Here is a 7,603-nt window from a genome sequence, read left to right on the forward strand (position 1 = left end):
CTCTACACTCTCTTGTTGGATGATGAACACCACTAATTGTGTAGGATTACACGAACCCTCAATGCCAGAGTTAACAAGCTCCACAATATTCGATATTCATGTTTAAATAACCTTAGAGTGCAAGATAGATCATTGCAATTACACCAAGTACTAACATAGCATGCACACTGTCACCATCACACTATGAAGGAGGCATAGATCACATCAATACTATCATAGCAATAATTAACTTCATAATCTACAAGAGATTACAATCATAACCTACGCCAAGTACTACACGATGCACACACTGTCACCATTACACCGTGCAGGAGGAATAGACTACTTTAATAACATCACTAGAGTAACACATAGATGAATAGTGATACAAAACTCATATGAATCTCAATCATGTAAGGCAGCTCATGAGATCATTGTATTGAAGTACATAGGGAGAGAGATTAACCACATAGCTACCGGTACAGCCCTTAGCCTCGATGGAGAACTACTCCCTCCTCATGGGAGACAGCAGCGGTGATGAAGATGGCGGTGGAGATGGCAGCGGTGTCGATGGAGAAGCCTTCCGGGGGCACTTCCCCGTCCCGGCGGCGTGCCGGAACAGAGACTCCTGTCCCCCAGATCTTGGCTTCGCGATGGCAGCGGCTCTGGAAGGTTTCTCGTACCGTGGTTTTTCCGTATCGAAGATTTAGGTCAGGGACCTTTATATAGGCAAAGAGGCGGAGTCGGAAGGTCGACGAGGCGATGACACAGTAGGGGGGCGCGGCCCACCCCCTGGCCGCGCCAGCCTACCATCTGGGGCCCACAGGGCCCTCCTCTGGTGGCTCTCGGGTGTTCTGGAAGCTTCGTGGGATTCTAAGACTCTGGCTGTTGATTTCGTCCAATTCCGAGAATATTTCCTTACTAGGATTTCTGAAACCAAAAACAGCAGAAAACAGGAACTGGCACTTCGGCATCTCGTCAATAGGTTAGTTCCGGAAAACGCATAAAAATGATATAAAGTGTGAACAAAACATGTAGGTATTGTCATAAAACAAGCATGGAACATAAGAAATTATCGATACGTTGGAGACGTATCAGCATCCCCAAGCTTAGTTCCTACTCGTCCTCGAGTAGGTAAACGATAACAAAGATAATTTCTGAAGTGACATGCTACCAACATAATCTTGATCGTACTATTGTAAAGTATATGAGATGAATGCAGCGATTCAAAGCAATGGTAAAGACAATGATTAAACAACTGAATCATATAGCAAAGACTTTTCATGAATAGTACTTTCAAGACAAGCATCAATAAGTCTTGCATAAGAGTTAACTCATAAAGCAATAAATTCAAAGTAAAGGTATTGAAGCAACACAAAGGAAGATTAAGTTTCAGCGGTTGCTTTCAACTTGTAACATGTATATCTCATGGATATTGTCAACATAAAGTAATATAATAAGTGCAATATGCAAGTATGTAGGAATCAATGCACAGTTAACACAAGTGTTTGCTTCTAAGACAGAAGGAGATGGGTAAACCGACTCAACATGAAAGTAGAAGAAAGGCCTTTCGCAGAGGGAAGCATTGATTGCTATATTTGTACTAGAGCTTTTATTTGAAAACAAGAAACAATTTTGTCAACGGTAGTAATAAAGCATATGTATTATGTAAATTATATCCTACAAGTTGCAAGCCTCATGCATAGTATACCAATAGTGCCCGCACCTTGTCCTAATTAGCTCGGATTACCTGGATTATCACCGCAATACATATGTTTTAACCAAGTGTCACAAAGGGGTACCTCTATGCCGCCTGTACAAAGGTCTAAGGAGAAAGCTCGCATTGAATTTCTCGCTTTTGATTATTCTCAACTTAGACATCCATACCGGGACAACATAGACAACAGATAATGGACTCCTCTTTAATGCTTAAGCATTCAACAACAATTAATTTTCTCATATGAGATTGAGGATAGTTGTCCAAAACTGAAACTTCCACCATGGATCATGGCTTTAGTTAGCGGCCCAATGTTCTTCTCTAACAATATGCATGCTCAAACCATTCAACTCATGTTAAATCGCCCTTACTTCAGACAAGACGAACATGCATAGCAACTCACATGATATTCAACAAAGGGTAGTTGATGGCGTCCCCAGAAATATGGTTATCGCTCAACAAGCAACTTATCTCTACTATATTAAATCTCTAGAGGTGGTGTCTCATGGTACGTCGTCTGCACTCCTGAAAGAAAGAAAAAATCTTCGTTAGTTTTGATCCCGCGAAAGAAATAACCACCCGGACAAACGGTTGTGCAGCCCACGATGGGAAATACACGCGCAGCACGCCTTGAAGAAGTCCAACTGCATTGAAACACCGCCGCGCCCCATCTTGCCTTCGCCTGCTCTCCCCGCAGAAGAAAAGCGCCGGCGCAGTTGCCAGCAACATACTCCTAGGACGACGGACACGCTCGAGCCCTGAACTCGGGTAGGGGACCGGCGGGCGCCTGCTCCCTGGCCGCCAATCTGCTCATCAAGCGCCGCCTCCCATCATCCCCAACCGGAGGTGTGTAATTTCGAACTGCACTCTGTCGAGGCCAGCGCAGGTCGATATTTGTCATGGTCAGCCGCCGACACGCCGTGGTACATCCGTGCACTGCTCGTCCATCTTTCCATGCGCGGCTGTCCCCTTTGCCGTTCCTCCGAGCGCCGCCGGCCTGCTTTGACGCCGAGATCCTCTTTACACCCATCCCTATTTGTGCATCATATCTGGGCCATAGCTGCCACATAAGATGCGGAAGTTGGTCGTTTCCTGGCAGCTTCGTGGCTGTTTTGCTCCTGGTGACAGTCTGCTATTGAACAATCCCTCTCATCAATATTAATTGCTATAGTTGGTGAATCAGGATTTCAGTTCACATCTCACCCTTAGGAATTTACTTCCATCGTGGTATGCTCCTCACCTCACCCCCATTTCCTGTTCTTTTTTCTGAATCAATTAGGAATTCAATTTTGGTTAGGGTTCTTTATGCGGAGAATCTGAATGCAATTGGCATGAAGAAAAATATAGGAAGGGCCGTCCATGGGATGAAAAACATACCCAAATGGAATATATATAAATTTATAGGGAGTAACTCAACAATTTATATGGCGAGTGTTGAGAAAGTTCCCCATTTTGCAGTTATTAACTTGATAAGTTGCGCTTTCTCTCAGAGTTCATTGGAGATAGACTTGTTTTGTGAATATGTCGATGGTAACAGATAGAAGATTCAGATAGTCATTGGCAAAGGGAGTTGTAGGTGTAGTTCTTTTTGTAACACTCTATCCACACTTACTGATGCTCTATATCGCTCCATAACGAGCATAGGCTGTTTTCCTTCCGATAAGCATTGTTGTCTATATATCATCTTTATTGCTGCATTTATTAACAATTGCTCGTTGGCAAAGAAATGATAGTGAGTTGAATATTCTGTTTCTTATTTCAGGTACTGTTTTTTGTGTCTTTAAATGGAAGTGATCCCTTCATTATGCTTGTGGTTCATCATAGGATCATTTGTCTGTGACTCTGAAATCAGCAAGTGGAAAGGCATCCTAGCTTCTTGTCCATCACCACTGTCACAACAGGAGATTTGTCCATTTTAATGGGAGCAAGGATACGATTTCATCTGAGATGTCAGGAGCATTGATCTGGATATGGTAATTTCTCTTGCTGATTTCATTTTCATTAAATTATGTAAACATCTACAAGGAACTAGGTGGAGATGAATGGATTTTTATTTGGTGTTCGGTTTATTGAGACTAGATGGTTGATGAAATGCATATAGTTTGGCATATCATGTTTGATAAACGACTCAATGGTAGTACACACTTCTTTTCCACTGATGTTGAGCTATCCCTTGAGAATAATACAAGAGATCACACTTCATGAATTATACTTCTCTAGGCATCTCAGTCATAAGTTATTTTATACCATGTCAATATTTTCGGAACTTATCTTATTAAATGAGCTCAATAGCAATTGAATTGGAGGGTCACCACGTTTGCAATTTACCACTAGCTTATCTGGAAATAAACCAGCAGTCGTCCACCCCGCCTGCAGTAACCGATGCCCTTCTCCACACCACGATCTACTCCTGTAGTCCAACACGCCATCCTCGCATCTAAAAAAAAACTCTGCCCTACCCTTCCTTGAGGCTACCAAGCACCAGGAGTCCTCGGGTGACAGCCATAAGGCCCCAATCTCGCCCTCGAGGCGCTAGGGGCCCTGCAGGAGTCGTATGGTCACTCCCGGTCGTGACGTGCCCTCCGCCTTGCCGTTCACACGACCTCCTCTTCTGCAGCCCCGAGTCTCCGGCCACCGCCATGAGATGGGTGGGGGCACCGAGATGGCGACTATCGGGGCCACCGTGCACGATCAGCACGGGCACAAAATGACCATGGCACTGATGGGTGGTGGATCTGCGCCGCACAGCGTTTACTACCGGAGTCGAGGACCCTAATCTCACACATCCTGACCCAGGTTGCCAAGTCCCCACATAAATTTCATATATAGTGCAGATAATATAGCACCTGGATATTGTGGACTGAAATATTCCAATCTTATCTTCATTTGCACTTGGTTCAGACCGCTCTGTAAAGGAGCATTTCCCTTGATTCTTACTACTACTGCAGGTGGTAACTAGGGAGTTTTTTCTAAACCATATAATGTCACATATTATCATTGTCTGCTTAAGATTAAGTGTATTTTTGAGTGAGAGTGAAGAGATACATAATTAAGTCTAAGTGCAGTATCAGTTCTTGTTCAGTTCTGAACTATGTCCAAGTGCACTGTAAGTTCTTATACATTTTGATTACAGCTGTTTAAATATTGTATATCAGACCAACAGGTTTTCAGAGCCAAACATCAAATATAGCAGTACACCCTGTACTGCCAAGTATAGGGGCATCAATTGCGTATCAAAGTTGTGTCTGGGCACAAATCTATGGAATTTTTTTTTTGCAACAATCATCCTACATATTAATCGAGTCTAATTCATATTTGCTAGACACTTATCACTTTGTTAAAAATCTACATGTCTATGTTTACATGAAAAATATTATCTGCACTGTGTAGATATATTCTAGGTGCAGATTTAGTGGAGCACTCAAGTTTGGTTCAATATAAAGTGTCGAAAACATTATTTTATGGACATACATAGTTTTCAGATTATTTTAGGTATTATTTCCATCACAATATTGATGCTCAAGAGCCTATGTTGCATCCTAATTTTATCCTCTGAGTTAAAAAAAAGTCACTTGATAGATATTTTATTACTCCCTCCATTTGGTAATATAATAAGTTTAAGCAAGCTAGAATTTTTCATGGGCAGTCAGCTCTTTGTGCATGGCTCTGGAATGAAATAGAGTGCTGCTTGTTTCACTCTCTTATTTACATGGGATGTGGCACTTTTGACATGCCAGTCTATAGTTGTAAAGGGGCATCCTCTAGATCTAGAAGTTTATATCGATTTTACAAAGGATAGCAAATAATTCAAATCTCTTCCTGAAATAACTTCTCATCTCTTAACTTCATTTAAGTGAAAATGTAATTAATCTTGTAATTATCAAAAAGGAAACAAACCATGGGCTCAACAAATCTTTCTACCATACACACATTCATCTATTTATTCTTTGTTGATCCGTAGCAGCGCATATCGGATGATAAAAATCACATCCGCAATCCTGTTATCATAGTTTTTATTAGTTTATCTTTTTGTACAAAATGTAGTGAAGTTCTGATGTAGAGGTGGTTACATTGATTATTCCCAAGCACAAATGAATTGTTGATTTTTGTGCTGACAACAGGTTTGCCCGCTAATGGCCAAGCTAGGCAGCTGTCCTATAAGCCTTCTGATTGCCAATACAGGTTTCTTAATTATAATAACTACACCGCCAATGTGAAAAGTTAATTTTATGGTATTACTAACTTTTATCATTTTGCTCTTAGTTTTCCTTACTCGTGAAAACAGTGTTAGCTATACTGACCTTTGCGTGTTGTGAAAACTGTAGTTTGGTTGATATTCTGTCAAATCTATTCCTTGCACCGTAGCGTGTGGTCTTTATGCTGTCAGCATGTGCCGTCTTCTCAAAGACATGCATTGAATTCTCTATTTCATCTGCCAATGATGTTTCTAAATAGCTAGAGGTAATAAAAAACGTATATGTTGTATTTATGTTTTGAGCCAGATATAAATTCATACTACAAATTCATACTACAGATAGTAAACATGAGACTGTGTACGAGGACAGATTGCACATTTCTATTCATTTAAACAAGTATATCGAAGAAATAGTTCCTCAAAGTGAGAATTTTAAGTAGTAACCTTTTCTGACGGAGGAACTATTGCATGATTTTTATTGTTACTGAACTTAATTTGTTATATTATTGATGTCGGAACCTTTTTCTTGACAAAGCCCCTTTTGTATTTTGTTTTCTGTTAATAAACAAAGTCATGTCTTTGTTTCCAGACATCTCATGGGTCTATTCCATTAGTTTCTTCCCATCTGCTAAGATTTCCTAACGACCTGACACATGATATGTACGATAAGTATTATTGTCTATGCTCTATTTTTTCTAAGTTGAACTATGTTTGGGTTACTCCAATGCAGGGGGGTATTATGGAATTGTGAACTGATGATTAATATTGCCGCCTATGCAGGTCAGAAAGAAGGCAGTTGTGTAACATTAGGTTGGCTGAAGAGTTTAGGTCGAAGAATGACCCTCGCCGCCACTCTCTACATTAGTCGAATTCCTTAATACCCGCCGAGCATCACAAATGTAAGAGGACTAAATGTCTATTTTTTGTTGAGAAACTTTTCTTCGTGATGTTGTCATTCAACAATATTTGCTCATCTCCTTGCATGATATCTTTCGTCCGAGCTCCTCTAGGTTTTGAAACTGTTCAACAACGATAGCGACGCTAATGCGATCCATTGGGATAGGTTGCAACTCAACGCGTTGGACACCAGAAATGGTTGCTGCAAGTAATACAAGGTTGCCTTGCCAGAGAAGAATGACTACCAATTGTATAACAATATCACATTGCTTGACATCAACGGTGATGAAGCTGAAGACAACATTTGTGACGTTTGATCAAGGGAATTCAAAAGGCCTCCTAGACTAGATCTAGGTGAATAATAAATTAGTTTAACCCTTCCTTTCTGTCCATGACATCCAATTTGCTTTACTGAAATATGCTTAGGATATTGGAATCGTAATTTTTTTGGAACATATATAAATTGTCAACCAAGAGCATGTATGCCCAATACACTACGTACATATATATTTTTCTATAAACGTGTATTTTCACATAGATCATATTTATATATGAGACTAAAAAGAAGGAGGCAGTGGCAACGCACGGGCACCCAACTAGTAAGAAATAAAATGCATAAGTACATATTCAATACCACAATAGTTTTTAGGCTATTTGTCCCATGAGCTATATATTGCAAAGACAAAGAATGGAAATTTAAAGGTAGCACACAAGCAATTTACTTTGGAATGGCGGAGAAATACCATGTAGTAGGTAGGTATGGTGGACACATGGCATAATGTTTGGCTCAAGGATTTGGATGCACGAAAAGTATT

The 7,603-nt window shown here is 40.6% G+C and overlaps 1 long non-coding RNA gene across 5 annotated transcripts; it reads left to right on the top strand.

Moving 5' to 3' along the window:
* Nucleotides 1–2,248: 2,248 nt before the first annotated feature.
* On the top strand, nt 2,249–7,330 carry LOC127305233 (uncharacterized). Of its 5 annotated transcripts, none has more exons than XR_011756216.1 (3): nt 2,249–6,551; nt 6,672–6,790; nt 6,902–7,330. It is a non-coding gene; the product is annotated as an uncharacterized lncRNA (long non-coding RNA). The 5 variants fall into 5 exon arrangements; XR_011756215.1 differs by having other exon boundaries at nt 2,249–3,669; nt 5,818–6,790; XR_011756212.1 differs by having other exon boundaries at nt 2,249–2,923; nt 3,459–6,790.
* Nucleotides 7,331–7,603: the final 273 nt, after the last annotated feature.

Source organism: Lolium perenne, chromosome 1 (assembly GCF_019359855.2).
Source record: "Lolium perenne isolate Kyuss_39 chromosome 1, Kyuss_2.0, whole genome shotgun sequence".
Classification (NCBI taxonomy): Eukaryota; Viridiplantae; Streptophyta; class Magnoliopsida; order Poales; family Poaceae; genus Lolium; species Lolium perenne.